The sequence below is a fragment of the Aegilops tauschii genome, chromosome 3 (assembly GCF_002575655.3).
Source record: "Aegilops tauschii subsp. strangulata cultivar AL8/78 chromosome 3, Aet v6.0, whole genome shotgun sequence".
Taxonomy (NCBI): domain Eukaryota; kingdom Viridiplantae; phylum Streptophyta; class Magnoliopsida; order Poales; family Poaceae; genus Aegilops; species Aegilops tauschii.
In genome coordinates, this window is record NC_053037.3 from 265,969,092 (window position 1) to 265,986,173 (window position 17,082).

The following is a 17,082-nucleotide window of genomic DNA, read 5'->3' on the forward strand; positions in this document are numbered from 1 at the left end:
CGGCCGGCTGTTGGCCCGACGAGCTGCCGGCCGTCCTTTGGAGCCTGCGCACAACTCTGAACAAGTCAACTGGCTTTACACCTTTCTTCCTCGTCTACGGTGCCGAAGCCGTCATCCCAACGAACATAGAATTTGACTCCCCTCGAGTCACCATGTACACCGAAGAGGAGGCAGAAGAAGCACGACAAGATGGCGTCGATCTGCTGGAAGAGGGCCGGCTGTTGGCACTCAGCCGGTCCACCATCTACCAGCAGAGCCTGCGCCGATACTACAACCGAAAGGTCAAGCCAAGATCCTTCCAAGAGGGAGACCTTGTGCTCTGGCTAATCCAGCGAACAGCCGGCCAGCACAAGCTCTCAGCACCTTGGGAAGGCCCCTTCATCATCAGCAAGGTGTTGGGCAACGACTCCTACTACCTCATCGACGCTCAGAAGCCTCGAGCACGCAAAAGAGATGACTCAGGCAAGGAGACGGAGCGACCATGGAATGCAAACCTCCTTCGAAGGTTTTACAATTGATGCAGTATGTACCACACCAACTTTTGTATTAAGTACGAAAACTCCGGGTCCCCCGAGAAGAGCTCGGGGACTGCCCTCTTTTATCTATATGATAAGTATTATGCCTATCAGCGTGTTATTTCATTTAGTCCGCCTGGCACCGGGTTCGACCAGTCGACCCGGGGACTCGCCGCCTTGTACTATGTAATGCTTCCTGTAGCCGGACAAGTAATGTGTTGGCACTTAAGCTTTCTCCTGCCAGAAGCGTCAGCTCGCAGAGTGACTGTTCGGTCGGCAGGAGTTAAGCCAGAAAGGGTGTCTGCATGAAAAATGGCTAAGGACCCAAAGCGTACACATAGCCCAAGTCGGCTTCCTGCTTCGCCGACCGGCTGCTGAGCAGCTGGCCGGCTGGCTTCTGCTTAAATTGCTAAAAAACTCTAATTGGCTAAGTACTTGCCTCCCCGAAAGTAGCTAAGTACTTGACCCAGCCACAGTACGCAGAGCGGCTGTTCGGCTGGCAAGACGGCAACCGAGGGAAGGCAGCAAAGGAAAAAGGCCAAAGAGTAGAAAGCAAGGAAAGATGGAACCCGACAAAAATATTTACACATCAAAAGGCCCTTGGCCGACATTCAACAGAATTTTGAAATACACCCCGCGGGTGGAATTGTGCGAAGTTAACAAAGTTTGTCAAGACTGATAAGCAGGTAGAAACAAAGGTAAATTGGCAGCCTAGGAAGCAGCAGACGAGTTCGGTGGAATGGTGGAGTCGGTGGTGCCGGTTGGTGGAGCGGCCGGCTGGTCGGTCTCCGCTTGGTCGCCTTCAGCAGCAGCCGGCTCGCTCGGGCGTGGCTCGTTGCTGGAGGCGCGGTCGAGTTGAGGCTGGCCGTCCGCTCTGACCTCTGGCGCCTCCTCTTCGCCTTCCTTGTCCTCTTCGTCTTCTCCTTCATCGCTGGAGTCGATCACTTCGGCCGAGTCCTCGCCATCCTCAGGGTTCAGCCCGAACCACTCCTGCAGCGCCTCGGTGCCGTTCTCAGCTAGCTCAGGAACGAAGACGATGGTGTTGGTGTACTCGGCGATTGCCGCGGCTCACTGGACAAGATCACGCTCCACCGCCACCAGCTCCTCCTGGGCTTCCAGTCGAAGCATGGCCAACTGGGCTAAATATAGCCCAGGGTACCATGCCTTGACGAACTCCAAGGCTCGGCGTGCCCCAGCCCGGGCTGAAGAACCCTTCCAGGCCTCAAGGCGGCCGGCCGCCACCTCAAGCCAGTCGGTAGTCCGGCTGGGCGTGCGTGGAGCCTGCTTGTCCGGCCACAGGGCGGCGATCGCCTGGGCGCCGACACGCTGAAGACGACGCAGCATCCGATGAGCCGGCCGAAGACGGGCCTGGATGCTGAGGAGTTGCTCGCTGAGGGTCCGGGGGGCGTTGGCAGCAATCTGCGCACCTTCCGCCCTCCGCTCTTCACGATCAGCCTCGATGGCCTGGTTGGCGGCGTCAGAGCGACTAGGGAAGAAGTCTGCTCAAATAGAAAGCCAAAGAGCCAAAGTTAGAGACAAGAGGCCGGCTTGGTCAGCAGCCAGCAGCTCGAAGAAGAAAAAAGAGGGAAGCTCACCGTCGACCATGTCCTCAATTTTGCCGAAGCCGGCGGTCAGCAAAGCCTCCTTGTCGGTCCAGGTGGAGCGTTCAGTCTCGAACTCAGCAAGGAGACCGGCCTCCTTGTCCTCCGCCTCCTTCTGGGTCTTCTTGAGAAGCTCCGCCTGCTCCGCCAGTTGCGTGACCAGCCGGTCATGCTCCTCGGCCAGCTTGTTACAGTCTGCCTCCTTGGCATGTAGCGCGGTGTTAGCTTCGCCCAGCTGCTGCTGCAGGACGGCGTTGGCCTCTACAGAAACAGAAGAAGAAAAGGACATCAACAATCAACAAAGAGAGATATAGTTGCCAGGAAGATCCGGCCCGACTGCTCAGCAGTCGGCCCGAATCTCGGGGACTACAGCCCGCGGGTGCGCCAGGGTGCCCCCGTAGAGAAAAAAAAAGTTATCAAATATCAACAGAGAAGAAGAACAGTTGCCGGGAAGATACAGCCCGAGGGTGCGCCAGCGCGCCCCCGCGGAGAAAGAAAAAGACTTACTCCGGCTCTCCGTCAAGTCGACGGTCCGTTGATCCAACTCCTGGACTTTGGAGTTGAAGGCGGCTGCGCGGGAGGTTATGATAATCCTGCAGCAAAGATATCAGACAGTATTAGTACTCGGAGCTTGCCAATTAAAGTTACGAGCCGCCTGCTCAGCAGCCGGCCCGAAACTCGGGGACTACACCCAGTGGGTGCGCTGGCGCGAGCCCACGGAGCAATACAAGAATTAAAAACAAAGAAGCAAGAAGCATACCCGGACGGCTGCTCGCGACTCCAGGAACGCATTGTTGCAGTGCTTGAGTGCATCGGCTTCAGCGCGGAGCTTGGCCTGGACGTCCAGGATCGCCTTGTTCAAAGGGCCCGTTCCGCCTCCCCGCACCCATCCAGTGGGCACGGCGCTGGTCGCCTCGGCGTCCGAGATCGAAGAGCTCGCGGCACCGGTCTCCGGCGGGCGTGGCGCCGAGGCCGCCTTTGCAAATCGGCGGCGCGATGGTGTGCGAACCTCGAGAGTCGGGCCGGTCACTAACTCGTCTCCGGCTGGCGGCACCGGTGTGTCCGCTGGCTGCTGGTCTTGCGCATCTCCGGATGGCGGCGGCGGAGGCACGGCCGCGTCCGGCATGACGACGTCGCCACCATACCTCTCCATGATCCGGTGCTCATCGCCGGCTCCGGCTCCCCCAGCCGGCGCCACGAACTCTGGTGGTGGCGGCGTGGAGTTCAGGGGCATGACAAATACCGCCGACTGGCGGCGCGCGGCCTCTTCAGCCTGCTCTTTCGCCGCAGTAGCGGCCTTGACCTCCGCCAGCTTCCTCAAGGCGGCAGCCTTTGCCTTGTCCGCCTCTGCCTTTTCCAGGCAGGCGGCTTCCCGCTCCTCGCACGCCTCCCGCGCGTTTCGCTCCGACGCCTCCCGGAGGTCGGCGGCCGGATCGATTCGCCGGGTGGTGGTGGAGGTCTCCGCCGACCCAACGATGGAGGCGGCGGCCGACTTCTCGAGAGAGAGCGGAGCCCTAAGTCAAGAAAATAAAGCAAAGGAAGTTCAGAAAAGAGCTGACAAGGAAAATAAAGCACAAGGAAAGATACTTATGCCGACACCAAGGGAGGCGCGTTTGGGAGCTTCTGGAACTTGTTCGCCTTCGCTGCGGCCTCCTTCCGCCTGGTCGCGGCGGCCGGATTCTTGGCCTTCTTTGGCGCGCTGCCGAACAAGACGGCGCCCTGTTTGCGCTTGCGAGTGCTGCCTCGAGCAGTCGGCTCAACGGAGGGGCCCGCGTCCGACCTGCCGGCGCCCCGCGCAGGGCGCGGCTCTTCTTCCTCCTCCTCCTCATCAGGCCAGGTCTCGATGCCGCCTTCTTCGGAGCCGCCTGCTTCATAGACGCCGCTTGTCGTGGTGTCCTCCAAGGCAGCCGCCCCCAAGTTGGGGTCGTCCACGTCGCTCACTGCCCGGTCCGGCTGGTAGTCGCCACCCGCCCCTACGATGGCGGCCGTCGCGTCCGACATGTAGATCTGTTTCAAATGACGAGAGGTCGGCTGATCAAGACCAAGATTGAGACTAAGACAAGTATCACAAGAAAGAATTGGAGAACTTCCCGCAGGCGGCGGGTTGGCACGAGAATATGGCCGCTTGCCGAAGCTCCAAGACCCCTCCAGCTTGAGGCCGGAGATCACGTTCACCAAGTTTGCGACCTCGGTAGCCGACATCTCCTAGGTGCTCAGCCGCCACAGGTTGCGATGCCCGCTCATCCGGCTGATCAGGTGCGGACGGCCTTGGAGCGGGAGAACCCGGCGCGCGACGAAGGCAACCAACAAGTCGGCCGCCTTGAGGCCATCGGTGTTGGTCAGCTCCCGGAGTCGTTGGATGGCGGCGGCGCCGTCTGCTGACACCGGCTTCGGCTTGTAGCCCCAGCTGGCCCAAGGCTCGGTCGGCGGGCCGGCTACATAAGCCGGCAGGTTGATGAAGTCGACGGCCGGGTCCACGTTCTCCACGTAGAAGTAGATTGCTGCCACATCTTGGCCGACTGTGGCAGCTTGATGGTGGGGAAGGCGTTCTTCGGCGACAGCCAGCGAACCACGATGAAGGCACCACACTGGGCAGCCACCTCCCGGACGGAGGTGCCCAGCTTGGTGTAGAAGAATGCTCCCCACAGCTCGATGGTGGGGAGGATGCCGAGATAGCCTTCGCACAATGTGATGAAGGCGGCTAGGAGCATCATGGTGTTGGGCGTGAGGTGATGAGGCTAGAGGTGATAAAATTCGAGAAACGAGCGGAGAAAGCCGCTTGCCGGCAGGCCGAAGCTGCGGATGAAGTGCGAGCGGAAGACGACCCACTCGCCCTCCCTCAGCGCCGGCGAGATCTCCCCCTCCGGCGGCACGCGCGCCTTCACGTAGCCCGCGCCGGGAAGACGTCGCGTCTCGCGGAGGAAGGTGATGTGGTCTTCATTGACATTCGATCTGTCTCAGTCTCCTCCCCGCTCGCGCGCCATGGAGAGCTCGGCGGAGGAAATGGGGCGGCGGGGGAGACGAGAATGGGGCAGGGCCAAGAGGGCTCGGGGCGGACGAGCTCGACGAAGACGAGCTGCGACAGCGCTCCGGCGTGGCTCGGGGGCGCTGCGACGAGAGGAAGAAGAAGGAGGCGAGGGCAGGGTGGAGGGGGCGCGCATGCTCTGCCGCTCCCTCTCCTCCCCCTACTTATAGCCTACGGGCTATGAAGCCGAGAGGGCGGGCGTGGGATCGTGGGATTAACTGTGCCCACGACCCCATGTTCCCACCTTTATCGCGTGAGTTACTACACGCAGTAACTCCGCAGGGAAACTCAACCGCCCGCCTCGGCCGCAGCGGATCCGCTCGTGTGCCGAGGCCCGGTGGTGGCGGGCCCAGCCTGCAGTCGCGTCCCATCGCGCGCGTGGGCTGGCAGGCTGGCCTGGCTGGCTAACGCCACGCGGCGCGCCCACGATGGGTGGTGGGCCTAGAAGCTTAGCTAGCACGCCATCTAGTTCCCGCCGTGGCGTTCGAAGTTTTAGACGAATCCGACTGGAAGTGGCCAACTCCTGCCAGCCGGCTTGTTAGGAGTCGGATGAAGCTTCTTTCCAGAGCACCCGGAGGAGGAAACTGTTGAGGCTCCTCGGCTCTTCAGCCGCGGCACCTCACTAGCTTCGGGGACTACTTTTGGAGTAATGGGCCACGGGTAGCCTAACCCGAGTCCGAGAACCTTTCAAGACATCGGGTCCGGCTGCGCCCCTCAAGACGTCAAGATGAAGCGCCGCCTTCTGGTGGCCGGCTGGCTGAACGGCCGACTGTCAGAAGACGGCCATGCTCAGGAAGGCGGCTCCAAGACGGGCCGACTCCTAGCAGGCGGCCTCCAGAGAGGCCGGCTCCTCGCAGTCGGCCCATGGTGCCCTCAAAGTCTGCGCCCCCATTAAGACGACAAGACAAGGTGAGGCTACAGTGCAGCCCATCCCCCCGTATCCAGGGCCGGGCGTGGCCACAGTACTCCGTACAGGCAGAGATCTTCGCCGGCGCGGCACTGTTGCCACTCCGCCCCTGACGTCACTCTTGTCAGGCGGAGCCCTGCTCCCATGACCGCCTGTCGGTACGGCCCGAAGATGGCGGGACCTACCAGTCAGCGAGAGCCCGGAAGACGGAGGAAGCATCACCAGTCGGACCCGAGGGAGGCCAGCTCCCAGCAGGCGGCCCGTTCCTTCCTCGAGGCCCGTGCACCATTAACCAGATAAGACCCGGAGTGGCTACAGTGATCCCCCACCAGGCGGTGGGACTGTAGCCACGCTCCCCTGACCAAGCCTGCGTCATTAGCATCACGTCTACAGTAATCAGCAGTCGGCAAGATCCGCGAGCGGCGGCAGCGGCCTGTCGGCGCTGTACCAGACCAGCCGGCGGGGCCCACCCGGCGGCAGGCCCCAGCAGCCGATGGAGAAGCCGGCGGCCAGAGAGATTGACAGCCGGGTCCTACACCCGGCCGGAATACCATTGTACCCCTGGGGGTTGGCCTATATAAACCCCCAGGGCACCCATGCAAAGGGTTCCAACCTGTTAGAATTAGACTCACACCTGGGGGGGAGAAGAGCAAGCCTTGCCTTCTTCTACCTCTAGCATACAACTCGAGGAGCACCATTGTACTCACTAGTGCCTTAGTGATCATGCGGAGACCCCGCAGAGCAGGACTAGGGGTGTTATCTCCTAGGAGAGCCCCGAACCTGGGTAAAGTGCGCCGGCGTTCGTGTCTACGCCTCATCCCGCTTCCAGGCACCGGCGACGTTCTACTCGCTCCCACCATGATAAGCCATCCATTGGCATATGTCGCACCCAACCCCCGACATGTAAATTCCATAAACAGGCTTCTGATAATGCGGATATCTCTGCTTGGACGGAGTCAAGACTTCAGAAATATAGTACACTGAGCGCTGGACTTTATAGGCTTTTCCTTCTTGTTCCCGCTCGACCGTGAGTACTGTACTGACAACTTGTCCAGTGGCTGCAATATAAAGTAGTAAAGGCTCTTTGCTGATTGGGGCGGTGAGCACCAGCTGGGTGGAAAGCAGGGCTTTGAGCTCTGGAAACACTGCGTCAGCTTCAGGAGTCCACTCGAACTTATCAGATTTCTTCATCAGTCGGTAAAGAGGCAATGCCTTTTCACCGAGGCGAGAGATGAATCGACTCAGGGCGGCCAAACAACTAGTAAGCTTCTGAACGTCATGCACACGCACAGGGCGTTTCATCCAGAGTATGGCACCAACTTTCTCTGGGTTCGCGTCGATACCTCGTTCGGAAACGAGGAAACCAAGCAACTTTCCACCTGGAACTCCGAATGTGCACTTCGACGGATTAAGCTTAATGTCATACCTTCTCAGGTTGGCAAAGGTTTCAGCGAGATCAGTCAGCAGGTCGGAACCTTTACGCGACTTGACCACAATGTCATCCATATATGCTTCCACATTCCGACTGATTTGAGTGAGCAGACACTTCTGAATCATCCTCATAAATGTGGCACCAGCGTTCTTGAGACCGAATGGCATGGTGACATAGCAAAAGCACCCGAATGGGGTGATGAAAGTTGTTTTTATTTCATCGGGTCCATACAGTCAGATCTGATGATACCCAGAATATGCGTCCAGAAAAGACAAACGCTCACACCCCGCAGTTGAGTCGACAATTTGGTCGATGCGGGGGAGAGGGAAATGATCTTTCGGGCAGGCCCGATTGATATGCTTGAAGTCAATACACATACAAAGTGAATCGTCTTTCTTGGCGTCCATGACAACATTGGCGAGCCACTCGGAGTGGTAAATCTCTCGGATGAACTCAGCTGCCAGAAGCCGAGCCACTTCCTCGCCAATTGCCTTTCTCTTCTGTTCGGCGGACCGTCGAAGATGCTCTTTGACTGGTTTTACTTTTGGGTGGACTCGCAAACGGTGCTCCGCGCTTCTTCCTATTTGTTGTCGAGTGATGTTGAGATATGAGTAGGAGCAGCATTAGGATCGGTCGGGTGAATATGAACCGACTTTGTTTCACCGAACGACTGAAATGCAGAATTTGTGGCAGGCTTCTTGGCTCGCAACAAATCACTCGGATCTGCATTCTTCTGGTATTCTTGCATTTCAACTGCTGCCATTTGTGGATCGACAATTTTTTAACCCTTCCGGAGGCACTCTTCTGCCTTCTGCCGATTGCCGGTGACCGTGATCACTCCTCTGGGACCAGGCATCTTCAATTTGAGGTACACGTAACATGGTCGAGCCATAAAACGTGCATATGCAGGCGTACCCAAAATAGCATGATAAGCACTCTGGAAATCCACTACTTCAAATTTCAACTTTTCCTTACGGTAATTCTTTGAATCACCAAAAACCACGTCAAGAGTGATCTGGCCGAGTGATTCGGCTTTCTTTCCAGGGATAACGCCATGGAAACTCATGTTGCTCTCGCTAAGCTTGGACATCGGAATGCCCATCCCCTTCAAGGTTTCAGCGTAAAGAATATTCAGGCTGCTACCACCATCCATCAACACTTTGGTCAGTCGAGTGCCTCCAACAACTGGGTCGACTACCAATGCTTGCCTCCCTGGAGTGGCAACGCGTGCAGGATGATCAGATTGGTCGAATGTGATAGCTGTTTATGACCACTTTAGGTATGTTGTCATTGCCGGAGCAACCATATTCACTTCTCTGTTTATCACTTTCAATCTACTTTTGCTCTCAACATCAGCAAAAATCACCAGGGTGGAATTGACATTGGGAAAACCGTCATCTTCCTCTTTGTCCTCATCCTTGTCTGACTCCTTCTCCTTTTCATTGGGCTGCTTCTCTCGGAATTGCTGGATCAGGAGCCGACACTGTTGAGTGGTGTGTTTAGGATAAATCAGATTACCCTCTTCATCCTTCTTGGTGTGAATGTGACATGGCAAATGCAACACATCATTTCCTGCTTGATCTTTCACATTCTTGGGGGTCCAGGGCCCCTTGGGTTTCCCTTTAAAGTTTCCTTGGATCGCTGCCGCAGTTTCACCAGGTCCTGCAGGCTCAGCTTTACGCTTCTATTTCCGTTTGGAATTGCCTCCACCGTTGTCCTGACTGACTGGTTTGCTCTTTCCACTGTGGAGTCGATCTTCTTCTTCTCCGTTAGCATACCGAGTGGCTATTTCCATCATCCGAGTCAGAGACATATCTCCTATCCGACCGAATTTTAGGTTAAGCTCTCGATACCTAACGCCTTCCTTAAAGGCACAAACCGCTTGATGCTGAGATACATTTTCCACTGTGTGATGCAAAGTGGTCCACCTCTGAATGTAATCTCTTAGAGTCTCATTTGGTTTTTGCACGCAATGCTGCAATTCTGTCAAACCTGTTGGCCGTTTGCAGGTACCCTCAAAAGTCCTGACAAACACTCGGGCAAGTTCTTCCCAACTGAATATACTACCTGGGGTCAATTGATTCATCCATGCTCTGGCCGAACCTTCCAGCATCAGAGGAAGATGCTTCGTGGCCACTTCATCATTGCCACCACCAATCTGCACAGCCACTCGGTAATCCTCAAGCCACGTGTCAGGCTTGGACTCACCAGTGAACTTGCTGACTCCAGTCGCCAATCTGAAATTGGGAGGAATCTCTGCAGCCCGGATGGCTCTGCTGAAACACTCTGGGCCTGAGACATGAACTCTGCTGCCAGTCGGGCGATCTCTGTCAAGTCCTTCTCTGTGTGCTCTGTTCCTGTCGACCAGACCTTGAACAAGAATTGATCTCGCATCAAAAACCTGGCTCTCTTGGGTCGACTGGCAATCTCCGCTCACCACCGTGTGAGCGCCTATCATCATGATGAAGGGGCACATAGGACCCGCCCCTCGAAGGGGGTGTAGGCACTCGACAGCGGTTATGGCGGTCGAATCGATTATCCAATTGCTCATGATTCCGATCCTAGTACTGCTCTTGACGATGCCCACGTCCCTCTCGCCTCTAAGGCGATCTTGGGCTGTGGGCCGACTAGACTGTATCAGCCATCATAGATCTGCTATGAATTCTATCCCGTGACTGAGACACTGCTGTGTTCTGCTCCCCTGCTGCCTGAAGTAAAGCCCGGATCTGCATCAAACCTCTTCCAGCCTCCGGCTGGGAAGGCTGAATGGACTTTGCTATACGGGCTGCAGCTGTAAGATTCTGAATCGGAGTGCGGTATACCTGATGCTGAGGTGGGAAAAGCCGTCGCTGCCGTCGACTGGACTCAGGGATCCGCTGCCGAGCACATTCGTCGAGTGCATGCTGAAGGTTCTCCAGACGAGTGCGCTCAGCCAAAGTGGCCAGGCGCGCTGCCTCCAAGGCCCGAGCCTCGGAGGTCTCCCTGACGATAGGCGTGTGAAGCGCTTCTTCGTTGCGGCGGTGAAGTTCCTCCCTCTGCTGCGAGGAAAGGGCTTCAGGATGATACTCCTCGTGAACATGTGATGGGTCGCCACCGTCGCCGCCGCCATCGCGATGAAACCCGGGTGGGCTGTGCGCCGCATTGACCACCAAGACCTCTGCCGCAGGGTCGCTGCTGTCGCATTCAGAGAGGGTCTCGATGGAGCCAGTCGAACAGGCCGTTGAGAGATTCGTCGGGCTCGATTGCCGCGACTTGTGGGGTGGCCGACTGACGCACCACCGCGTGTTTCACCCACTGCTGGAGCCACGCCCGACCGGATCGCTTGTGTCGACGAACAGCGGGGAGCGAGGACACCATGGGAACCGACCAATACTGGGTCGACGGTTGCCGCAGAAGGACGCCGCGAAAGTGCGTCGCCCCGCGGACGGGGAGCGTCTCAGCGTCGAGGGGAGCTTCCTGGAGCCAGTCGGAGTCGTCGGCGACGAAGAAGAGTGCGCCGAGACGGATCTCACGGCCCTCCGCCAATCCACCGCCGGAAGCCATGATGATGGGAATCAGAAAAATCGCAACCTCACCAAAAAGGTGCTAAGACACCTGCCACGGTGGGCGCCAACTGTCGTGGTTCTAAGACTGACAGTAGAATGGGGGGTAGGTATGAGGAGGCAAGATCCTAGCTATGGTGAAGTTGTACACACTAGATTTACGAGTTCAGGCCCTTCACGGTGGAAGTAACAACCCTACGTCTCGGTGCTCGGGAGCTCAGTTGATTGGATTATGTGTGTGGAGTTACAGGGGGTGCGAACCCTTGTCCCTGAGGAGGGGGTGGCTTATATAGAGTTCGCCAAGCCCCTCCAGCCCTCAGTTACACAGGGTTTAAGGTACATAAAGATAGGGCGTTACTAATAACGCTAGCAATAAAGATACAAGAATGACCATTAAATCTACAGGGTAACACCTGACTGTTGCCATACAGAGTGACTTTAGATCTTCTATCCGTCGAGTGATTCTTGTTACGGTCGAATGAGTACTTTCTGGTCGAATGAACTTGAGTCTTCCGAGTGGAATGTTTCTGGTCGAGTGGATGATGGTATCCCTTGAATGCTTCTGACTTTAGGTAAATGTCCTTGGGGAGGGTGTCTAGGTCAGGCCTATGACCCTACCCTAGGTACATGTCGTCATCACCTAAGCCATGGTTCCCCCCTCCCTTCTCGTCCGCCCACCCATTCGTACACCGAGGCTGCGAAAACCCGCGAAGCCCCACACCCTCCTCCATCCGCCACCCAGCCGGAGCCTCTTTCCCGATGACGTCGTCCACAGCAACACCTCGACGTCCCTCATCCACCGCACCGGATGAGGATCCGTCGTCGATCTCGTCGTCCCACTGGTTCAGCCACCCCCGTCCTTCACCTCTGTTCCCACACCGCCGTCTTCACCTGCACCACCGGAAGAGCTGCATCATCACCGATTCCTCAGATGAAGCTGAGGCCTAATCGGCGCCACCAAAGAGGTCTACACTAATCGCCGCATTTTCTTCTTGATTCAATCTCACGGTGCTACCGGCGCTCGGTCCCGAGCCGACATGGCGCCGCTCCATCCACGGCGGTGTCGCCGGCCACTTCCTCCATGGCGTCGCTCCCTCGGCGGTGACGTCCACATCAGTAGGAGCTGCTGCTGCTTTGGCTCTCGCTCGCGCTACTGCTCTGCTCTTGCTCTCGGTCCCTTGTCTGGTCTGCTCTTGCTCTTGCTCGCGCTGCTGCTCTCGCTCTTGCTCTTGCTTGCGCTGTTGCTCTACTCTTGCGCGCGGTACTACTTCACGAGCAACAGATCCTGCTCTCCGTCGAGCCCTTGCTGCTACTACCCGAGATGCTGCGACACGACCAGCTGCCCTGGCTCTCGCATGCGCTGCTGCTACTTTTCTGCTATTAGTGCGTTCTGTTTCGATAGTAAAATTCAGTTTCGACGGCAAAATTCGGTTTCGATAGTTAAATTCAGTTTTGACAGTTAAATTTAGTTTCGACAGTTAAGTTCAGAGATGAGCAGCTGATGTATTTTACATCTAGTACTTTGTGGTTATGTATTTTATGTCATCTATTGCAGATGCTATTAGAATTCCACTCAGGTTAACATTGTCTCTCTTGTCCCGCTTCAGCCTCACCGCCATACAACTCACCGGACCTGCTACAACGATGAAACCCTCCATCATAGCGGAGCAGTACCCCGGGCTCCATCTCCAGATGCCTAAGATCTTCTTACCCTCCTCCGATAGCCAAATCAACCAGAGCATCCTCACAGACCAACCCAGTCACGCTGAGATTGACATGGCTTCGCCAAAGAGGTTGTACACTTGTTGCATCTCTTTTTTACTGTAATGTTATATAAATTGTGTTGGGGAACGCAGTATTTCAAAATTTTACCTACAAAAATGCAAGATCTATCTATGTGATGCATAGCAATGAGACGGGGAGTGTATCTTCATACCCTTGAAGACCGCAAAGCAGAAGCGTTTATCAACGCGGTTGATTTAGTCGTACACCTTCACGATTCGTCCCGATCACGTACCGAACGTACGGCACCTGCGCGTTCAGCACACATTCAGCTCGATGACGTCCTCGCCTTCTTGATCCAGCAAGAGGGGCGAAGTAGTAGATGAGTTCTGGCAGCACGACGGCGTGGTGACGGTGTTGGTGAAGAACAATCTCCGCAGGGCTTCGCCAAGCACTACAGAAACTATGACGGAGGATAAACTAGAGGGGACAGGGTTGCCGGCACATGGCTTGGTGTTTCTTGATGTGTCTTTGGTGCTAGCCCTGCCCCTCTATTTATATGTTGAGCCCTGGGGTCAAAACTTGGAGTAAAATCCTCCTCAAAGTCGGTTTTGCTCGAAAGGCAAGAGTCCTATACAGACTCCAGGGCTAGAAACCAGGGTTCCCGGCGTCTACCCCCTAGACGCCAGGGTTCCTGGCGTCTAGCCTCTGGTCTCCGCAAAACTTCCTTTTGCACTTTCCAAAAGCATTGTGGGCTTTCCCTTTTGGCCCAAATAAAGTGTTCTCGTACCCAAACATTTCGAGAAACATCCGGAACCCCTTCCGGTGAATTTCGGAACCCTTCCGGAGACCAAACACTATTATCCCATATATAAAACTTTATCTCCGGACCATTCCGGAGTTCCTCGTCATGTCCGTGATCTCATCCGGGACTCCAAACAACATTTGGTCACCAACATACATAACTCATATAGTACTATATCATCAACGAACATTAAGCGTGCGGACCCTACGGGTTTGAGAACTATGTAGACATGATTGAGACACCTCTCTGGGCAATAACCAATAGCGGAACCTGGATGCCCATATTGGCTCCCACATATTCTACGAAGATCTTTATTGGTCGAACTGCATAACAACATACGTTGTTCCCTTTATCATCGGTATGTTACTTGCCCGAGATTCGATCGTCGATATCTCAATACCTAGTTCAATCTCGTTACCGACAAGTATCTTTACTCGTTCCGTAAGGCATCATCCCGCAACTAACTCATTAGTCACATTTCTTGCAAGGCTTATAGTGATGTGCATTACCGAAAGGGCCCAGAGATACCTCTCCGACAATCGGAGTGACAAATCCTAATCTAGATCTATGCCAACTCAACAAACACCATCGGAGACACCTCTAGAGCACCTTTATAATCACCCAGTTACGTTGTGACGTTTGGTAGCACACAAAGTGTTCCTCCTATATTCGGGAGTTGCATAATCTCATAGTCATAGGAACATGTATAAGTCATGAAGAAAGCAATAGCAAATAAACTAAACGATCAAGTGCTAGGCTAACGGAATGGGTCAAGTCAATCACATCATTCTCTAATGATGTGATCCCGCTAATCAAATGACAACTCATGTCTATGGCTAGGAAACTTAACCATCTTTGATTCAACGAGCTAGTCAAGTAGAGGCATACTAGTGACACTCTGTTTGTCTATGTATTCACACATGTACTAAGTTTCCGGTTAATACAATTCTAGCATGAATAATAAACATTTATCACGATATAAGGAAATATAAATAACAACTTTATTATTGCCTCTAGGGCATATTTCCTGCAGCTCCCACTTGCACTAGAGTCAATAATCTAGTTCACATCGCCATGTGATTTAACACCAATAGTTCACATCACCATGTGATTAACACCCATAGTTCACATCACCATGTGACCAACACTCAAAGGGTTTACTAGAGTCAGTAATCTATTTCACATCGCCATGTGATTAACACCTGAAGAGTACTATGGTGTGATCATGTTTTGCTTGTGAGAGAAGTTTAGTCAATGGGTCTGCCAAATTCAGATCCGTATGTATTTTGCAAATTTCTATGTCTACAATGCTCTGCACGGAGCTACTTTAGCTAAGTGCTCCCACTTTCAATATGTATCTGGATTGTGACTTAGAGTCATTAGATCGGTGTCAAAGCTTGCATCAACGTAACTCTTTACGACAAACTCTTTGTCACCTCCATAACCGAGAAATATTTCCTTAGTCCTCTAAGGATAATTTTGGCCGCTGTCTAGTGATCTACTCCTAGATAAAAAATTGTACTCCCTTGCCAAACTCAGGGCAGGGTATACAATAGGTCTGGTACATAGCATGGCATACTTTATAGAACCTATGGCTGAGGCATAGGGAATGACTTTCATTTTCTCTCTATCTTCTACCGTGGTCGGGCTTTGAGTCTTACTCAACTTCACACCTTGCAACACATGAAAGAACTCCTTCTTTGACTATTCCATTTTGAACTACTTCAAAATCTTTGTCAAGGTATGTACTCATTGAAAAAATCTTATCAAGCGTCTTGATCTATCTCTATAGATCTTGATGCTTAATATGTAAGCAGCTTCACCGAGGTCTTTCTTTGAAAACTCCTTTCAAAGACTTCTTTATGCTTTCCCAAAAATTCTACATCATTTCCGATCAATAGTATGTCATTCACATATACTTATTAGAAAAGCTGTAGCGCTCCCAGTCACTTTCTTGTAAATACAAGCTTCACCGCAAGTCTGTATAAAACTATATGCTTTGATCAACTCATCAAAGCGTATATTCCAACTCCGAGATGCTTGCACCAGTCCATAGATGGATCGCTGGAGTTTGCACATTTTGTTAGCACCTTTAGGATTGACAAAACCTTCTTGTTGCATCATATACAACTCTTTTTTAGAAATCCATTAAGGAATGCATTTTTGACATCCATTTGCCAGATTTCATAAAATGTGGCAATTGCTAACATGATTCAGACAGACTTTTAAGCATCGATACAAGTGAGAAAATCTCATCGTAGTCAACACCTTGAACTTGTCGAAAACATTTTTGCGACAATTCGAGCTTTTGTAGATAGTAACACTACTATCAGCGTCTGTCTTCCTCTTGAAGATCCATTTATTCTCTATTGCTTGCCGATCATCGGGCAAGTCAACCAAAGTCCATACTTTATTCTCGTACATGGATTCCATCTCAGATTTCATGGCCTCAAGCCATTTCGCAGAATCTGGGCTCATCATCGCTTCCTCATAGTTCGTAGGTTCGTCATGGTCAAGTAACATGACCTCTAGAATAGGATTATCGTACCACTCTGGTGCGGATCTTACTCTGGTTTACATACGAGGTTTGGTAGTAACTTGATCTGAAGTTTCATGATCATCATCATTAGCTCCCTCACTAATTGGTGTAGGAATCACTGGAACTAATTTCTGTGATAAACTACTTTCCAATTCGGGAGAAGGTACAATTACCTCATCAAGTTCTACTTTCCTCCCACTCACTTCTTTTGAGAGAAACTCCTTCTATAGAAAGGATCCATTCTTAGCAACGAATATCTTGCCTTCGGATCTGTGATAGAAGGTGTACCCAACAGTTTCCTTTGGGTATCCTATGAAGGCGCATTTCTTCGATTTGGGTTTGAGCTTATCAAGTTGAAACTTTTTCACATAAGCATCGCAACCCCAAACTTTAAGAAACGACAGCTTAGGTTTCTTGCCAAACCATAGCTCATACGGTGTTATCTCAATGGATTTAGATGGTGCCCTATTTAACGTAAATGCAGCTGTCTCTAATGCATAACCCTAAAACGGCAATGGTAAATCGGTAAGAGACATCATAGATCTCACCATATCTAATAAAGTGCGGTTACGACGTTCGGACACACCATTACGCTGTGGTCTTCCAGGTGGCGTGAGTTGCGAAACTATTCCCCATTGTTTCAAATGAAGACCAAACTCGTAACTCAAATATTCTCCTCCATGATCAGATCGTAGAAACTTTATTTTCTTGCTACGATGATTTTCCACTTCACTCTGAAATTCTTTGAACTTTTCAAATGTTTCAGACTTATGTTTCATCAAGTAGATATACCCATATCCGCTCAAATCATCTGTGAAGGTTAGAAAATAACGATACTCGCCGTGAGCATCAACACTTCATTGGACAACATACATCAATATGTACTATTTCCAACAACTCTATTGCTCGCTCCATAGTTTCAGAGAACGGAGTCTTAGTCATCTTGCCCATGAGGCATGGTTCGCAAGCATCAAGTGATTCATAATCAAGTGAT